General features: G+C 36.0%; 1 protein-coding gene across 2 annotated transcripts in view; it reads left to right on the forward strand.

Moving 5' to 3' along the window:
* LOC113236045 (RING finger protein nhl-1) overlaps positions 1-20,692 on the forward strand; it is a 285,844-nt gene that overhangs the window by 103,355 nt on the left and 161,797 nt on the right. For both annotated transcript variants that reach the window (XM_026472034.1, XM_026472037.1), the window contains exon 2: positions 16,510-16,609. The gene's annotated coding sequence lies outside the window, so the exon portion shown is untranslated. The remainder of the gene's footprint in view (positions 1-16,509; positions 16,610-20,692) is intronic.

The following is a 20,692-nucleotide window of genomic DNA, read 5'->3' on the forward strand; positions in this document are numbered from 1 at the left end:
CTACCTAATTCTTTTCCAGAATGCAGACCGATACATACGTATATAAAATTGTTATTTGTGAAGTACTAACAACCTCTTTACAAACAAATACTAACACTTTATTTTTAATTTGACGACCACAGTGGCATAACGGTTTGCATTGCTGTCGTTGAATGAAAAGGTCTTTAGTTCGATTCCCGGTAGTACCAATTTGACAACTCTTTCAAACAGGTATGTGGAGTGACGGCGCCGGCCTCAGTTGTTGGCAACTTCTCACGGGAGAATCAACCTATTCAACAAGGAACCACTGATACCAGCGATGAGGACTTGACCTATTTGCCTGTTCTTTATGTGTGTTCAGTAAAACATCTTTGTGTGTAATATGTTAGTAGCAGCAGAACTCCTTGTGAAAAAGTTCTTCCAGTTAGAAATAGGTAAGATAGCAGTATTTACTGCTATCTTACCTATTTCTGCCGTCTAGCAACAATGTGAGCAAAGTCAAATTCAAAGAATAATTTATTCCACAGGTAAAACAAATTTACACTTGAAAACGTCACATTCAAGCTATTTTTAGCTACTGCTCGTTCACTACGATGACTTCCATGAGAAGAACGAGTAAGAAACTCTAGGGATTGTTATTTTCAAATAAACTTAAATGCTATGGAATACACTTTGAATCAAATTTGTGTGGATTCTGGAGCAATGACGTCTTTCCATACATCTTTATCTAACACGTAGTCTTCAATTTTGTAATATGACTTATACATAATGATACCCTGTAAGGGTGTAGCAAAGTTACAATGGAATTTATATACATTGCAAGCTTGAACGTAGTTAATTAGTTTACATAATTAATTATATTATAGATTCTATAATTATTAATGAACATAATTATTAGACAATATTTTTATCTTAAGATTAATTAAATTATTATTTTTATAATTACTAAACATTTTTATTACTATTACATTTAATTTAATTTCATTTATTGCAATTCACATTTTAATAAACTTACATACATACATGTGATACCCTGTTAGGGCGTAGCACAATTTAAACTTAAACCTAATGATACAATTATTTTAGCATATATTATAATATATATTATTCGTACATTTATTTTATTATTGTAATATATATTATTCGTACACGTATTGCTAATAATAATTTTTACTGAATTGTATTTTAAATTTTTACCTAAATTTCATATAGACATGAAATCAATTTCAAATACAATTATCGCCAAAAAATTCAGACATATTATAATAGGTTTTTTGTTTAGAAATTCTTATAAACGTTTTTCAAAGACCGTGTCTTTATCCAAATTTTTGATATAATTTGTAATGTGGTTATATACTTTTATTAACATAGGGTGTGGTGCACAGGAAAATAATTTTAGGTTAGAGGGAGGAAGTTTAAGCTTGTTATGGCAACGATTATTACGTCTTATTAATTTTATCGGAGAGTATAAATATGCTTTTTTTTTAACGAACTTACAGGCTTCAAAAATGTATAGGCACGTTAGAGTGAGTATGTTAAGTTTTGTAAAATACGGTTTACAGGAGTCCGTTTGTTTTATGTTGGTTAATATTCTGATAATTTTTTTTTAGAACTAAAAAGCTGTTTCCCCACAGTATAATCCCATACGTTAGTCGCGAGTGGGCAAACGCATAATAAGCTGAAAGGGCCGTTTTTAGGTCAGTAACACGTTTCAGTTGTCTAAGAGCATATATAAGTGAAGATAAACGGCTAGATAATTTTTGAATATAGGGTTTCCAATTTATATGTGTATCTATTTCAATATTCAACATAGTTGTCGAACCTACCATTTCTAACTTGTTTCATTTATATACATGGAAATCTATGAAAGCTTTTTCTTCACCCAGGGAAGTACCTTTACAGTTTTACAGCTTACCAGCCACTGACTAAAGATGTCACTTTAATAATTGTAAATTAGCTTTATTAACCGACTTCAAAAAAAGGAGGATGTTCTCAATTTGACTGTATGTTTTTTTTCTGTATGTATGTTACGCGATAACTCCGGTATTTGTGAACCGATTTTCATGATTCTATTTTTGTTGAAAAGAGGGTACCTCCATAGTGATTCCATTTAATTTTAAAGAAAATTATCCATCTCTAAGAGTCGTATTCCAGAACTCTACTCAACGCTCAAGTCAGGATTTGAGCAGACTTGAGTATGATTTGAAGCACTGGAAATACGACCCTAATGGCAAGGACTTGAGTACGATTTTCAGTGCTCTCTGCAATACTCATGTCCTGACTTGAGTATTGCGTAGAGTTCTGGAATACTACCATAAGTGTGGCTGTTCACGCATAAAGATTCATTTTTATAAATAGCGCCTAAATTTTATTACAAGGAGCAATTATTTTAATGGTTGATTTTGCTATGCTCCAATCCAAAGCGTTTTTCTCTCTCAGTATACTTTGAGTAGTGAGAACCGATTTTTATCATCTCCAGTTTCAAGTTCCGTATAGTGGCGAACTAGGGAATCAATACCGGCTTTCCGGTGGTTACCGGATAGTGCGGTATTTCAGTAAAACTTGGGTGCAATTCCATTTACTTTTGAGGTCGTTTTTTTAGTACTCGAAAATAATTGAATACAATTATTTTCGTGAAATTACTCTACTAGTTTGTTATATTTATTAAACGAAAGTCGGACACTTAGAAAAAACACGTTAACACGTTATTGTTTATCCGCTCACGCGATGCGCTCCTCCTACCGCAAAATGGCGACTATTTGGTTGCGGAAATTAGAAAAGCATTCAGTTTAAACACAACTTTTTATAAATAAAAATTATTATTCTGAATTGCTAAATAAATACCCTCCATATTACTAACAAAAACATCTCAAATAAAATGCAGTAATACATCGCAAATCATGCACTTAAAAAGCACTAATGAAATTTGTGGTGTACTTGGATAAATATGATAATATTCCGTTTGAGTGGTTCTAACGTTTACCATGAAATTACTCCTTAAAGTATAGTTTATAAACATTTATATTCAGGGTAAACTTAAAAAACGCTACTTACGGTATGTTTTCAATAAATAAACACCGACATCACCAGCCCAAACAATAACATACACGATTGTCGTGACGTATTTTTGAAGTTGTTTATTTTCTTTAAATGACGGACCCAGGCATTAAAAACTTTATGGTTTGCTAGAGTAGTTACCGAAATAGCAATTAATATTAGTTCTTTTACCTGTTATAACTTCGATATCCGATAAATCGATATAAAACCATCACCGGCACCTCTAGGTTTGGTATGCGTCTACGGCTGCATGTATCGCGTGAGCGGTTATCAGTATTCAAAAATAAACGCGTTATGTCCTTTGTGAAGCGTTTCTGTTACTTAAAATAATAATCATTTATTTCGGACTATAAATCCATAGTGTTAGTAACAACTGGGAAAGTACGTTTTAATATTTATTAATGAGATTCCACTGTAGAAAGGCTCGAGGCACAGCTACCGGCTTGGAACCGTATGCAGCTGCACCCAGCGCCTCACCATCGGAGAGTCCCATCTAGCAGCAAGGGTGCTAAGGATGCCATTCGTGCTGCCTCTTAGCCGAGTCAGGAGTGAGGCACGAAGCTTTCGTGTAATTGAATAAAAGCAATCTGTACGAGCCTCAGCAAACATAGAGAGGCACTACAGTAACGCGACAACTTAAATAGCACCCTAAAATCATTATTATATTAAACGTGCAGTACGCTGTAAGCACGCTGCGTAAAGTTGACCCGCAGTCTACACGTATAGAAGGACTGGCAATATGCTTTGAAAAGCAAAACCTTAACCTGGTCGCTACTACGTGCAAACCTCCGTGCCAACATATTACACCGCACAGACAGCGCCCTGCGCTCCCGTTCTATATCTAAATTATCATTTGGATCATCAGTGACCCAATGCCCCAGATATTTAAACCATTCTACTTTTTGTAAGGGAATATCAGCAAGTTTAACTGAAGGCATAACAGAATACGATTTAGTGCCTGCCTTGAAAATCACAAGCTCGCTCTTTCTTGCGTTGTACCTAAGTCTCTGCATACAACTCACATTTACGTAACAATCTACGGAGGGCACTAATCGAAGGGCTCAGTAGTACCATATCATTGGCGTAGCTGATATTATCTAAACAGACTCCATCGATATGGCAACCAATGCCAACCAACTTATGAATATATAGTTTTGATTTGGCCAAAGTAAATAATTATTCTCAGTCGTCCACGTATACGCTTGCCTCCGGTTTTTACTCGATAAAGTTTTTAATGAAGTCATGTCTAAAATGGCCCATTTCATTTTCGGTATTATCCAGTTTCCTCTGTTTCCGTGATTCCGAGAGTTTTTTTTTTCGTTCTGCTTTACCTCCTCATTGTTCACTCTCAGTCCATAGACGTAGAAATGTAAAAACAAAAAACAATCGCAAGATATATTATCGCGAATAAAATATAAATCATATTTATCATACAAAGTGCGAAGCATCGTTATGTAAAAGAGACAAGAATGAAAAAGGTCGCATATTATAGTCCTCGAGTTGGCTCTCGATTTATTTAATCTGAAAACATCCAGCGCCTGTGGGCATGGTTTTATTGTTTCAGTCCCTTCTATTGCGGACCATTTGCTGTTGTCTCATAGAAACTGCCGGTATACTTACATACATCAAAGACGTTTTCAGAGATACTAGTAAATTTTTTTATGGTTCTAAGTGACAAGACGAAAAAGTCATGCACCTGAGGGAACTGAGAGCTTTTGAATCAGAAAGTTCTGATACATAAGTCTCATGTGCTTGTAATTTTACCAGCACCCTTAGGGAGCGTTCCCATTATATTATTATGTCGTGATGACAGATAGTCGTGCAATTTAAAGTGTTGTGGCTTGTATATTTAAATGAAGTTGTTCACATACTATAGTACAACACGATTAACTATCGTTCACGATTTTCTTGATGTTACGATGACAGACTGTCGAGAGAATGGAAAGAGCTAGTCGACAGTCGGCCGACGATAAATAAAACGTCACGATAAAAATTAGACGACAGATAATCGCAGCTTTAAACGATTCTGCCGTGCAAACGATAAGTCGGCTGCCGTGAACCGATAAATTGTCGTGACGATCTACTGGGAACAGCTAGACACGACAGTCATTCAACGATAAAAGAAATGTCCACAACACAGTCACGACAGATAGTCGAGACACGGGAACAGGCTAGACGTGACAGACGTCCAACGATAAATAAAACGTTACGATATAATGGAAACGCACCTTTATCTTTCAATATCGGAACGCAGTAATGCTCACATATCTGTTTGGCGGCAAGAAATAGGTAAGGTGGTGGTTTATTCCCTGGACGAACTCTTTCCATATCAATGCCATGGACACACACATTAGACAACTACAAATTACACCCAAAGTCACGACAGAAATAAATGTAGGCCACACAAATTTCTTACCGCCTGGGAATCGAACCCGGGACCTCTGGGTGGTAGTCCAGCATGGTAACTGTTTGGCCACGGGGGCAGTTAATATCAGTTACATAATTAATAAATATGTAAGATAAGATAATTTTTTTCATTATAACTTAATGTAATGCAATACAAGGAAAACGAACGTAAATAAAGCTATTATGGTATTAAAATAAACAATAACAAAGGAACCTAAATTATCCGCTCACGCGATGCGCTCATCCTACCGCAATTTGGTTTCGCAAATTAGAAAAGCATTCAGTTTAAATACAAGTTTTTATAAATAAAAATTATTATTCTGCATTGCTAAATAAATACCCTCCGTACTACAACAAAAACATCTCAAATAAAATGCAGTAATACACCGCAAATCCTGCACTTAAAAAACACTAATGAAATTTTTGGTGTACTTGGGTAAATATGATAATATTCCGTTTGAGTGGTTCTAATGTTTACCATGAAATTACTCCTTAAAGTACAGTTTATAAACATTTATATTCAGGGTAAACTTAGAAAATGCAACTTACGGTATGTTTTCAATAAATAAACACCGACATCACCAGCCCAAACAATAACACACACGATTGTCGTGACGTATTTTTGAAGTTGTTTATTTTTTTTAAATGACAGACGCAGGTATTAAAAACTTTATGATTTGCTAGAGTAGTTACCGAAATAGCAATTAGTATTAGTTCTTTTACCTGTTATAACTTCGATATCCGATAAATCGGTATAAATTCATCACCGGCACCTCTAGGTGTGATATGCTTCCAGAGACGCATGAATCGCGTGATCGGATAAACAATCTTCATAGTAAAGCTATATTTTTAATATTAGAACCCAATGTGTAATTGCGATATCTAAACTAAGTAAATGTGTACCTGTATTTTAGGCATCTTTGCGCATATTTCTTTACATTACAGCTTAAAAACAGATTTTCTATATTTAACAATAAGTACATATGTAACACCATTCACGTACGAGACATATTAATATCCACGCCTTACCGCTAGATGGCGTTGGGATCAAAATTGAACGCGCTATCGAAGTGTTCACTAAATTATCATATAAGCTGTTGAAGGAAATTCTCCTATTGCACGCCCTTTTGGCGGAATTCTCCAGTAGCGCCTTGAGCCGAGGTCCGTACCCACTTGGGCGCCCTCGGGCCCGCTACTTAGTTTTAAGTTATTTTACGGGTTATGAGCCTTCAGCTCGCCCTTTAATCGGGTGGCGCAGTCAAAGCCATCAGCGGCCACAAAATATCCTACAAAAAAAATGTTTTGTATTAGACCTATGTCGGTCGATCATTTTTGATAACCCGGGTCGATCATGCCCCATGCGTAATGTGATCGGATCAAATGATTCAATCATTATATTCGATCTTTTAGAGATTCACCCGTCCCTCACGATACTTCCATACGGCTTTAAAAGTGTCAAATTATATAATTCGCTTTTATTCTTTCCTGCTGATGGGTAATGTGTATAAAGTTAAATGCGTCATTGATAAACCACACTTTAGGACACTAAAATTTATTTCTAGGAAAAGTAACACCTACAAAGCAAAAATAACTTAAGAGCGTTCAAAATTATTAATTTATTATCCATTAATATTTTAATATTAGCCAGTGCACTCATAAATAACCGCTCACGCGATTCATGCGTCTCTGGAAGCATATCACACCTAGAGGTGCCGGTGATGATTTTATACCGATTTATCGGATATCGAAGTTATAACAGGTAAAAGAACTAATACTAATTGCTATTTCGGTAACTACTCTTGCAAACCATAAAGTTTTTAATGCCTGGGTCTGTCATTTAAAAAAAATAAACAACTTCAAAAATACGTCACGACAATCGTGTATGTTATTGTTTGGGCTGGTGATGTCGGTGTTTATTTATTGAAAACATACCGTAAGTTGCGTTTTTTAAGTTTACCCTGAATATAAATGTTTATAAACTATACTTTAAGGAGTAATTTCATGGTAAACATTAGAACCACTCAAACGGAATATTATCATATTTACCCAAGTACACCAAAAATTTCATTAGTGCTTTTTAAGTGCAGGATTTGCGGTGTATTACTGCATTTTATTTGAGATGTTTTTGTTGTAGTACGGAGGGTATTTATTTAGCAATGCATAATAATAATTTTTATTTTTAAAAACTTGTATTTAAACTGAATCCTTTTTTAATTTGCGAAACCAAATAGCCGCCATTTTGCGGTAGGATGATCGCATCGCGTGAGCGGATAAACACAACATAAAGAAAAACAGATTAATCGTACAAAATTACCATGTAAAAGACACTATGCTACGGAGCAATTAGGATGCATGCTCGATAGACTTATTGATCCGTTAACCCGTTGACTCATCACTCGATTGCTTGGATTTTTAGTTCAATCGAACGAAAGTTCTATCGAATGAATGCTCTATCAAACAACAAGTTTCCACCCAAACGAAGCGTGAGAAGGCGAACCGTGTCGTGTGTGGGGACTTCACGTGAGAGTGAATGAGACTACAATAGTATTGTGAATTGTTGAATAATCTCTGAAATTATAATGATAAAGTCGAATATTGCTCGCATGACCTATGAAACTCTAAAATGATCGGGTTATTTAGAAGCTAGTAAACCGGGTTATCGGGTCACAGGTGTTGTCCGAATAATTTTGATTCGATCAATCACACACACACGTCTACTTTGTATCGAATCATAAGCCCTATGAGTGGATACTTGGATGAAAGCTCATAGAAACGGTCTTCGTCATCGATCGACGGCTGCCGCTGCCACCGGGTGGGATGGTGACCTGACATCTAGGATGAGCGCCATTACGTCTCTTATACCGATCATACAACTACGTCAATAAACACCGTTGAATATTTGGAGACTCCAAGGGCCTTTCTTCACCCTCCCTCGCTACGTAAACCTATTACAGTTATAAATTTATGGTTATAATAATAAATATAATTATAGAAACACTTCCAACAAGCCCTCTGTTTCATTGTAAGTTTTGCTCCTAAGCCAGGATTCGACGGTCTTATATACCTATGTGATGGCAGATGGAATACACCAACAATTGAATAGTTGCCAAGAAACATGAGACGTCCTGCAAATGTTAAACCATAGATGGGTCAAACTAGTGTATACCCAGCACTGGACGCAGTTAGGTTGTGATTGTACCGATGCTGTTTAAAGCAAAGCTAAGTGGAATAAAGTACGCGTTCTATGTAGATAGTCCCTAAGTTCGATTACCATGGAGAGGCGTGCATCATCGAATCTTTTGATATCCCAATACAATTTAGTTTAATAATGAAAACTGATATTAGAAAGTGATCATAGAATTCCATGTGAAGTTTCTAATCTGCATTTGAGATCAGTATGACCTATGTGACCTTTTTTTAAAAATCAAAATGATCTTTAATAATAATAAGTAAGGCAGATTGCCCTGCGAAGATTGAGCAAGAAACTCTAGCGTTTGCTCTTTGTAAATAACATTTGTGCACATTCAACATTTACAATTTTTTTTTTTGAAACAGAGATCGAGACTACCTCCATGAGCTAAACGGGTTACTATCACGGATTTTTATCATTCAAGTCAAATCAAAATTCGAAACAGAACACTATTTGAAAAAAGATTCTCCGGTTGAGCGAAACGTAAATTTAGCGAAAAATACGAAATATTCCATTCGATATAGGTTATGGATTAACGCTGTGGGGTGCCGTCAGCTAACGAGTTTCCTTAAGCCGTTTTAATATTATATATCGAGACTATCTCAGCTCGAATTCAAAATTTTCCCGCACTAGTACGGTTCTTTTTGCTTAGGTCGAGTTTTTTAGACTTTTGTTTTTTTTACAAATGAAATCAAAGCCATTTCAAAAATCTATATCGTTTAGTATACGTGTTCTATTTATAGTTCAATTATTATTAAAAAAAATCATTAGTATGTGTAAAGTACCTACTAAATAGAGCGGTTTTCTTGTAAAATTTCGAGGTAAGTTTGTGATTTTTTATAGTGAAAATATTTAAGAATCGTATTTTCACACCGTGATAGTAACTAGTGTGTATCCGCAATTTTACTATATATTTTTTCTAAAGTTATTGATTTAACACTTACACTGTAATCGGAATTAACCAAAGCCATTTTAGGGTGACTATACTCTTAAGAAAAAAATAGTAATATAATTATTAACACAAGGATCGAAAACTCAGAAAAAATTCCTTCGATCCGGCCGGATTCGAACCAACGTCTTCTAGCTTACCGTGTCAGACGCTATACCAACTAAGCCACGGAACGAACCAGCGGACCTCACGAATTTTTCTATGTGCTTGCGTCGTGTCTTTGTATTTGGATTTTCAACGACTTTTTAGTCGTAGCGCCATCTATGACAAATCTATGAAAGATTTATCACCCAGTTAGTACCTTTACAGCTACCAGTCCTGGCGAGAGATGTCGGTATTCGCTTTATTTTAAATTTTTATTGAATTGTATTAATAATTTTAACAAACTAATGGAGTAATTTCACAAAAAATAATTGAACATCAATTCAATAAAAATTTAAAATAGTAATATAGTTTGATTTAATAATATATAGCGTAATATTAAGTTCACTGAATATAACGATGATATTCAATTTTTTTTCTTTGTGAAATTATCTGGCTGAGCGAAGAAAAACTTTCATGGATTTCTCACAGATGGCACTATGGCGAAAAAGCCGTTAAAAATCAAAAACAACAATCTGCAATAGACACATAAAGCTACACGTTTACCACAGTTGCAGCAGAACAGCAGAACTTTAAATCTCAAATATCTGAGGGGTACTGCCACTACGCCTGTCGCCCTGAGACACTCCTAAGTGAATGTCATTTCACCAGCAACCTTAGGCCGCAAATTCGGAACATGTAACACCTGAAACAATGTACAAGAAAACCTTAAACGCGCCGCTGCACGCAACACCGTTGCGAATTTGTGGCCTTATCTTCAAAAACGGAACGCAGTAATGGGTACATTACTACTTGGCGGCAGAAATAGGTAATGTGTCAGTACTTCTTCAGACGAACTCTTTCACAAGGAGCTCTACTGCGACTAGATATCTGGTAACTCAAAGAACTTGGTTGGTAAAAGCGGTGGCCCTGGTGTGGCAATAAGCGCTGGTTCCAATACAGTCAGGTCCAAGGATTTTTTCTTTCTCAATAATAATAGACTACTTTGGTTTTTAAAGCAAATCACACGCTTGGACACAGGCTTATTTGAAGTTAAGAGTGTTACTACTACTATACTATACTACATTACTATAGTTACTACTACATACTATACTACATTAAATAGCTTTAGTCGATTCCGCATAGCATTGAAACTGTTGAATTAATCATATTAGAAAAAATATATTGTAAAAGTGAGGATATAAATTAATTACTAGACGGTTTGAAAACACGATTCCTACAAATTTTCACGATGAAAAAAACACAAACTTACCTCGAAATTATCAAGAAATAATAATAAATAGGTACTTTACATATACCAATCATTTTTTTAAATATCTAGTGAACTAATTAGAACACGTATTACTATATATATCGTATATATATTATTTTTTACTTTTTTGAATTGGCTTTATTGTCGTTTGTAAAAAAATAAATTCTGACGTAAAGCCAATGTCCCTGCCCCACGATCTAAACTAAATGAACCGTATTAGAATTGGAAAAAATTGAATTTGAAACTGACCCGACCCTTAATGCTGCCTTTCCACCAGAGATGTGCGACGTAGCGAAGCAGCGTGTGAGGAACAAATCCACCAATAGGATCACTTCATTTTCCTACCTCGCTTAACGCAGCTTCGGTGGAAAAGGATTAGCGGAGCTAAGTATTCGTACATACAAAATAGCGACAAATGTGTGCGAGAGATGTGTGCGACGAAGTGTGCGAGGGATGCGGGCCATAAATGTGTGCAAAACGGTATAGGAAACTAGAGCTACTGAAAATGTGATCATCACCCCACTCACCCCACCATACCGTACCCCGCCCGCGGATAACTAAAAAGAGTTCGTAACGCATCCTCGCACAGCTTTGGTGGAAAATATCACACCGTTTCACAGCGCCGCTACACATACTAGCGCCGCCTCGCTACCTCGCACATCTCTGGTGGAAAGGCAGTCTAAGCGACCGTTACGCTAGATCATATAAGTAAATTTCTTAATCTATATCTTTGTCTCAGTGGTAACATTATTCCCAACAACTCCCACACAAATTTAATGTAGCAGTAACACAACTCTAATTTATATAACGTGGTTAACTGAATAATGACAATGTCACCGACAGCTGCAAGTTTATACCGCTGTTGGCAGTGAGCCAGGGACAACCACTTCAATTCTAGTGGTTATTTGGTATCATGTTTTCCAACTTATGGTTCTGAAGCAATTTTTCTCCTAGCAACCGTCCAGGATGAGGAGTATTTTAAGTACTGCCCCACCTGGACGTCAACGTCACCAACGCGAAACGAGAACCTGGGCGGTTCTCTCCCTCGCGGGAGTTTGTGGAACCACAGCGCCTCAGTTTTCTGAGGCTCTACTCACAAACCCAGCTCCTCGATTTTTTAGACGACGCGAGAAACTCCGAGCTCAGCGAGCTGGATGGTCCTCTCGAAGTCCTCCCCTCCGGCGAGCACCAGGGTGTTATCAGCATAACACACCAGATGCAAGCCAGGGGGGGAGTGCGACCCTCAAGACAGTGTCGTATGCGAGATTCCAAAGGAGTGGTCCAAGGACAGACCCCTGCGGAACACCACACACGACCTCTATGCTATGTCTTGCGCCATCCCGACCCGAGTAGTGATCAATCACCTAACCGATGGTGTAACCAAGTGACCTCACTGACCTCAAAAATGTACAATGTTTCAAAACAATAAGGGCGCGTTTATTCGACACCAATTTCATCGCGTTCATGCCGCGCGACTGCCGCGCGGAGACCATCCAATATATATCCAATTTTATAAACAATAAAAATAAACTTTAAAAAAAACACGAGACATTCACAATGTAAGTAAGGGGCCCAGATAGATTAGTTTGTAATACCCAACTACTACAAGAAACAGTGCAGGACTATGTGTGTGACGATATATAACGAATTACTCTCTGATATAAAAATGATAAATAATAATCTTCTATGTAAACGTAAGCTGATGTCATGGCTAAGACATAAAAATATCAATTCAATTAATGACTTCTTTACATATAAATCTCAATAAATTTGACCACTTAACTTATTTGACAAAGAATGTGTGCATATTATTTTAAACTTTTGACATATTCGTGACATGGCAACAACTTACTATTTTTGCATGCATGCGCATTGACCAGACCGGGGATCAGACTTGGAACCTCAGAGATATCAAGAAAACCAATGTACAAGCCTCTCAACTACGGAGGTCCTCAAATTGATACGAAATCGACAGGTTGTGGCAGTTGGACACTGTCGCCAGAATATTCGCTTCTTGTTGCCGGTTGCTTGTATTCAACACAAACACACACGCCTAACTATGTTCCGTAAAACTATGCATTTACCTTTAAAACCGACTGCATTCCCGTCTAACAAACTTCCTTGCAGTATGTTGGTAACACCTGTCTGAAAACAGTCCTAGCCAGTTTACAAATCTAGTTCACCCACGCCTCGTTTAAGGCACAGCTTGTTGATAACCGTATATTGTGTTAGAAGATAATATACTGTAAACTGTTACATAATGTAACGGGAATATTTAGAGCATCTGCCAATGTCATAATATGATAATCAGTTTGTTAAGGTTAAAATAAGTGTGACAAATTTAGAAGGCAAATTGACTCTACACATTTTTCACATATATAATTTTGTTTATAATTTTTATTTTGTACACGGCACCTCATGTGGTATTTTGAAAGGATTGTATTTTTTTGTTTCTGTTCCTAAGTTTTCCCGTTTCTGTTACTTAGTTTTCACGTTACTGATACAGAACTATAGACCTAATTGAATATCAATCCAGTTTATGTTTCTTTATTTTCATTAAAATAACTGAAAAATGAAATTTCCCAGCGCTTGTTGTAATATAAACCATAGTTGTTGCGAATATCGGCTTCTACATCCGCGGATAATCGGCATGACTTAAAATATCCGCATCCGCATCAGCCTCCTTATTAATCGGTGCTTATATTCATTGCGGATGTTCAAGTCCTGACTTGATCTAAAAGGCACCCTGGAATAATTTACAAACCTTCCGGAAACTGATTGCAGAATTTTATTGCCAAAAAGGAAGCTCAGCTGTTGTTTTTATAATATAACTTTGATAAAATTCTATTACGATTAAGTTACACAGATGTTTTTTTTACAGATTGATTCTTTTATTAATAAATGTCATAAAATTATTGCAACAATATTTTGTTGCAATACCAAAGAAAATAGAAATATTTTTCATATAGACAGTTTCGGTAAGGTTGTATATTTTTAAATAGACAAAATCAGCATCCACATCTGAATCCGGTGATGTTTAAAAAACTTGCATCAACAACAATCCTGATACAAATTACACAAAATGTATATGTGTATCACATAAACCTGTAGATTACTGAATAAAACTAACATGAAACCACTTCTACGTAGATACGGTGTCTAATGTATGAATGAATTTACTCTAACGTATGGTACAAACATCAAGTACATTATATTCGATGAGTAGAAAGAACTTTATGTACAGTGACCCAAATGTGTCACCACATAACAGGGGTCTATTACAATGGCAAAATCCGTTATGTTGAATCTTAACACGTAAACACACGAAAGTGGTACAACGCCATCTAGCGGCGGTGCCTTGTTTATTTTAATAAAAGTCGTTAGAACTGTACCACACATTTATGAAATGTAGGCTTCATTCATCATTTTGAACAGCATGACACGGGAACCTCATTAATAATAATAATGTGCCGCACAACCTCACCATAGATTGATGTGTCGAAAATACTTAGATTTTGGTCGTGGTCAAGGACAAACAAAGTTAAGACCCAGATTTCGTAAACATTTTTTTCTTGAAGTATGGGCCAAGAGGAACAACAAGTCCCTTACCCGACCATAAACGGTTTAGTGATGCCCAATTTTACTGCCAACTACAAATTATTATTATTATTACTGAGATACTCGTTCGATTGCGACTGAAATTTTCGATTTACCAATCGATTACAAAAACTTTAATTGAATGAACCGAATGTTTTTTTGATGAATGAAGCGTTTTTTTATGTTGAATGTGTGCGTTTTTTTACATACAGTACTACGCAACCATAGACTATTCATAAGTCAGGAACTTTTCAATTTGATTCCACCCTCACCGTTTCTCCTTCAGTCGACTAGAAGGTCCGGAACACTCCATCCTTATGTCGTTGGTATACCACCCATTCATACTAAGCGCTTTGCTTCCTCCTTTCTGCGTACTACAAAGGAATGTAACACTCTACGTGTACGTGAAATCTGAGTTTCCCGAAAAGTGCAATTTGGGGCTATTCAAGGCTAGAAGGAATAGACATTTTTTTTTCACCACTTAGCATTGTCAGTTGAGCCCAAGAAAATAAACTTTCCTTACATAACAACTGGTAATTCAACCTGCAATAAATAAACTGCAAAGAGCAGATGTATCGTTCTAAATATTTATCAAAGATTTTCGTCATTTACATAACAAGTTTAAAAAACAAAATGTGCTAAGTTTAATAAGTAAAAGCAAAAAAAGTCAACCTTACACTTGGTTGACGTCTTTCTTTTACAATATTCGAGACAAAATCATGTTAATTTTTTAAATCATGCCCAAAGGAGGAATGGTAAATTCCTTATATGAAAAAGTTATATTAAACCCCTGAACCATATCATTTGAATAAACGTCAAACTCTAAATACCTAACGAGTTACGGCGCCGCGTATGAGGCCTCTTTAAACGTTAAAAAAGTATTTAAAACTGTATTTAATTCTCTAGTAACTTAAACCATATTGTGCAACTGGCGGGTCGCCAGGCACTCCAGGCTGCGGAAGCAGATAGACGACAAAAAGGTACACACAACCACTAGAGCATGAATGTTCTTTACTTTAAAATGCTTATTGTTCTAGAAAAACATTTGAAAAGTGAGCCGAGACTTTTGTTTGTTTTCCGGCTCGAAGGACCATTTTTTTAGAACGTGCTGAAATGAACAAGCTTACATTATGTAATTAAAATATGCAAGTATATTGTGAAGTATAAAGTATCACACAGTCAGGTTCTATTGTTGGAAATCTTTTTGTTTTATACATCCTTGATCTCTATTACTATAGTAATGTGAAAAGTTCTATGTTTTTTTTAAATATAGGTACTTAATTTATAAATGCCAGTTGATATTCAAAATTTTGCAATTTACGAGATAAAATGTAGGTAGGGTAGATGATCCGATTACGCTGCCTTGTATCGCGATTAGCAGATATTTTGAGTTCTTGGTTCAAGGTATAATTGACCTTGTGCAATGTAAAGAACGTCGTCATGGGCAGCGGCCCATACTTCCTACGCACAATGCTCGAGGGCGCTTCCTCGTAGGAAGCTTGTTACATTTCTAATTCTGGCAAAAGTAGCTGCCAGGCCGGTCACCAGAAGCTTCAACAAAGCAAATTGTAAGAATTATTCGATTCTAAAAATAATAAAAGCTAACAAAAATAACCAAAAAAATATATAAATAAAACATAAAAGAGAAACAAATATAATTGAATAACATTTTCCCAGCTACAGTATAAAACGACAAATTGCTACGAAAAGGCTACGGCACTTCACGTAGCCTTTGTGTAGCCAAGGATACTACGCCGTAGCATTTATTGAAACCGACGACGAACGGTTACATAAATCCCCTTTGAACTTTATTTCTTGTGAAATAATGTTATTAACTTCAAGTTGACTCGATTTTGAACTCAATTGTGTTTTTACTTTGATTAGTAAATGTTTAAATAAATGTTCAATAAGTTGTTATGTTTAATTTTACGTTTATTATATACTTATTTACTGACCAAACATTGTACTCAATTCCAGGTGCAGTACCAACCCACATCAGGCGGGGGCGTAAGAAGGAGAGTTCGTGCGGGCCCACCGTTTGGGCGGGCCCGCCACAGCATCCAAAATTTTCATATAAGTAAGTTTCTTAGACCCATTGGTAATTGCATTTTATTTAAAACTAGCTGTACTGTAAATCATCTGCAAAAGAACTACTCTTCGGCAAAAGGTGAGAGAGATAGATAGAGACGTTGAATCAAAAGAAAGTCACGTACATACCTAGTGGAGAAGTGGATCTGCAAAAAAGTCTTTTCGGTTATTTGTAGACTCAAATGCTCAATGATGATGGCTGGCTGATTTTTAAAACGGTTCAGAGAGTTTTACGAGTGTGGACACAACAACTCACTAAAGTTTTATCGCAATCGGATGTAGAACAAATCTACAAACAAACATTTATTAACATAATGTGCTATGTGCCAGAGTTATGATTTCGAAGATGTTCACGAAGCAAACTACAAAAGGCGAGTTTAATTAATAACCTCGTTTTGACAGTTATTGATTTTAAATGGAACATTTTTTATGACCAAATTTTTAATTTTTTTTTCTAATACCATAGTGGTGGGACGAAAAGTCGTCCGCCTGGTGGTAAGCGACACGCCTGTACACCCTGAAATATAAAGCTGATAAGTCCCATGTGCATGTAGTTTCACCAGCACCCTTACCCTTCCAAACCAGAACGCAGTAATGCTCATATTACTGCATCGCTGCAGAAATAGGTAAGACGAATCTTCACTTTGCGGACGCCATTACCACATCTGCCTTTTTTTGTATATAAGATCATTGCTCTAGGGGCATTACCCAGAACTCCCAAAATAGAACAAATTTAGATAAATTTATTTCCCAAACTTGTGCTTCCGTGTATCGAATGGGACCGAGACCTCTATATAAAGTAACCACAGAGCTAACCGATCTGCCACTTAAGTCACTGTGAATATAAAAATGTTATTTAAAATTCATGTCATAAAATATCGTTTTGACCTCACCGTTAGGGCTGTTTTTATTTCATTTATAATAAACAAAGAATTCTTTGGTCGAAAGGCGATGAAACTTGAATTTTAAGTTGAGATCGTTTTTAAATTTCTTCGTATCTTTGTTGGGGAGTTTGAACTTCCGGAATAAAAAATAACGGAGATTTTATTCCGATACTTAAGAAAGAATATCGGCAACCAAAGAGCAATACCTAATACTACCGCTCTATAATATGGAAAAATAATGTATGGCACCTTTTATACAGGGTTTCCCTAGTGCAGGGCTATTATTCCAAAAGTACTATCGATAAATTGAAAACCATTCCTCTCCTCCGACAACAGTAATTTCGGATATGTACCCTAAAACTATAAAACTACAAAACTATGTAATTGGTATAGCTGCTATCCATATTATTATTAACATATTGTTGAGACAAGAAAATTTACCACGTCCAAGCTTCCCAAGGCTTGTAAGGAGAATTTGTTGTATTAAAATAAGAAACTAAAAATGATACTTACTACATGCATCTTAAGAGTGTAAAATATGAATTCAGAATTACATTTTCCTTCAATTGGGCAAAAGGCACGATATCTCTTTGTGTATATTTATGTATTTGCCTTCTACGAGTGTCCCTGTAGGTCAGAGGGGTTTTCGTTACGTTGAAGCCTCTGGTGACCATGAGGTAGGCAGTTATTTCCACCAAAGAATAAAATTAGCCTTCTAAAGGAAAACGTAGTCACCCTACTACACGTACTGCCGTCAGACGTATTTCTGCCGCAAAGCAGAAATGTGAACATTACTGCGTGCCGGTTTGGAAGGGTAAGGGTGCTGGTGAAATTACAGGCACATGGAACTTGTTAACCTTATGTCTCAGGGTGACGGGTGCATTATCGTTTAACGATTTGTAGCTCTGAGTTGCACTGCAACTGTTATCGATAGACGTATTGCATACAGGTGCACAACTTGTTCGTTCCGTCACTTGATATCATTTAATTATAACTTTTTTATAAAAGAAACCGGCCTCAGTAGCTCGTGGAATTATATCTATTTGGCAAATAGACATAATTATATAGTTTTATTGAAATCTATTACCGGAAAGTGTGCGAAACCGGATTCAAAATGGGACCAATACTTGGGTACCTTCCCTCTTTCGAACAAAAAAAATCGTCAAAATCGATCCACCAATGCGTAATCGCATAACATATACACAAAAAATACAATCAAATTGAGAACCTCCTCCTTTTTTCAAGTCGGATAAAAAGAACAATTTTCTTAATGTCTATTCTTCTCTATTAATTATTTACCTACAATTTTAAAACCACCTTTGGTATTACTAAAGCTGATTATACTTTCCTTTGTTTTTAAACCACACCAAATTCTAATTAAAATCAGACCTCAAACCTTGAAAGTAAACCATAAATTTGATTAATCCGTAATTCCCTTTGTTCAGCTTAAATGAATAAAAGCTCGTTCGTGTCGTTGTGCAAATAATTTTCAAAAATAATGATCTCAGTCAGCAAAATCACATTTGAAAAGTTTGTCATTTCAAAAGCTTTAATGTAACGAAGCAGTGTAGTGCGGTGATAGCTCAGTGGAAGAACGGTTCTTAAGAGGGAGCATGCCAAAAAAGTTTTGACGTTGGCTCCGCCCACATTTGTGAGACAAATATATGCCTGAAGTTCGCGTGACATGCGACAGGAGATGTTGAATTTTGCGCATTAAAAGTACCAAATTCGTTTTAGCGGAATAACTCTAAAACTAAAGGGATTAAAAAAAATCCGTAGTGACAGTTCTCGGTCATGCATAAATATAATTAATTATCTAATTTTTGTCCTAATAACTTGTAGCATTTCGAGGATGAATCGAAAAAATGTGAAAATTAGAGGTCATTTCGTGATTTTTATCTATCGAGGAAACTTTATTGTTTTATGTTTCTGATTAGTGTCTATGCTTGAATATATCGTGTAGTTACTCATACAATATTTTATTTTTAACTTTAAAGTGGATATACCCCTCTAAAATCAAATCAAAGATTAGAAATTTTTCCTCTGCTCCCTCTTAATGCAGAGATCGACGCTTTGAGTCTCTGTTGTGGCATGTTACTATGATTTAAAATTTCCAGCGGTCGCGCGCGATCTCAAAGACCGCAGCGACCTTATTTTGGTAATTTAACAAAAACTATAAGCAATAGACTGTTGTGAGACCCTCGAGGGGGTGAGGTCCATCCCTTTAGTAGCCCTGTGACATTCGTCGCAAGCGCACATGTGTCTTTATTTGTGTTTGCTGTCTCAAATTCCGCACACGACCGGTCGTGTTCCAAAAAAATTATGTATTATTATTATAATTTTGATTGATCGCGATAATAATTTAAATACTGTGCCTATTAACGATTAAGATAGAATATTTCGTCTTGCTTTGTTATTTTGTTGGTTTTTAACGTTGTTTTTTGTCATATTATTAAAATTTTGTATTTTTGTACACTGTTAAACTAATAAGTACGTATTAAAAATATAATAAGTTTATATTTTCATTTATATAGATAAAAGATTTCTTTTTATTATATGCTACACAATGTCGTCATGAAAATATTCAGTTAGCCTTTTGAGACTAGACGCTGAAAGTTGCGGTCTCACAGACCGCACGCGGCTGCTTATGTTCAGCGCAAGAGTTCGACCATAGTAGGGTTAAATTTTCATGTCCATAATGTTACTTTTATAAATGTTCAGTGGCCATACCTCTTGTTAAAGGTGACGAAAAACATAGTGGTGAAACACGTGAAACAGGATGAAATTTAACTGCCTCCGTGGCCGAACGGTTACCGTACCGGACTGCCACGCAGAGTCAAAGTCAAAGTCAAAGTCAAAGATTATTTATTCCATAGGTAAAATAAATTTACACTTGAAAACGTCACATTTAAGCTACTGCTCGTTCACTACGCTGACCTCCCTGAGAAGAACGAGCAAGAAACTCTAGGGATTGCTCTTTTCAAATAAACTTAAATGCTATGGAATACACTTTGAATCAAATTTGTGTGGATTCTGGAGCCATGTCGTCTTTCCATACATCTTTATCTAACACGTAGTCTTCAATTTTGTAATATGATTTTTCGATCAAAATATTTTTAATGTAGTTTTTAAACTTAGGAAATGATAAACTTAATATATGCTCCGGAATCTTATTGTAAAAACGTATA

Source organism: Hyposmocoma kahamanoa, unplaced genomic scaffold (genome assembly GCF_003589595.1).
Source record: "Hyposmocoma kahamanoa isolate Upper Pololo Valley unplaced genomic scaffold, ASM358959v1 88, whole genome shotgun sequence".
Taxonomy (NCBI): domain Eukaryota; kingdom Metazoa; phylum Arthropoda; class Insecta; order Lepidoptera; family Cosmopterigidae; genus Hyposmocoma; species Hyposmocoma kahamanoa.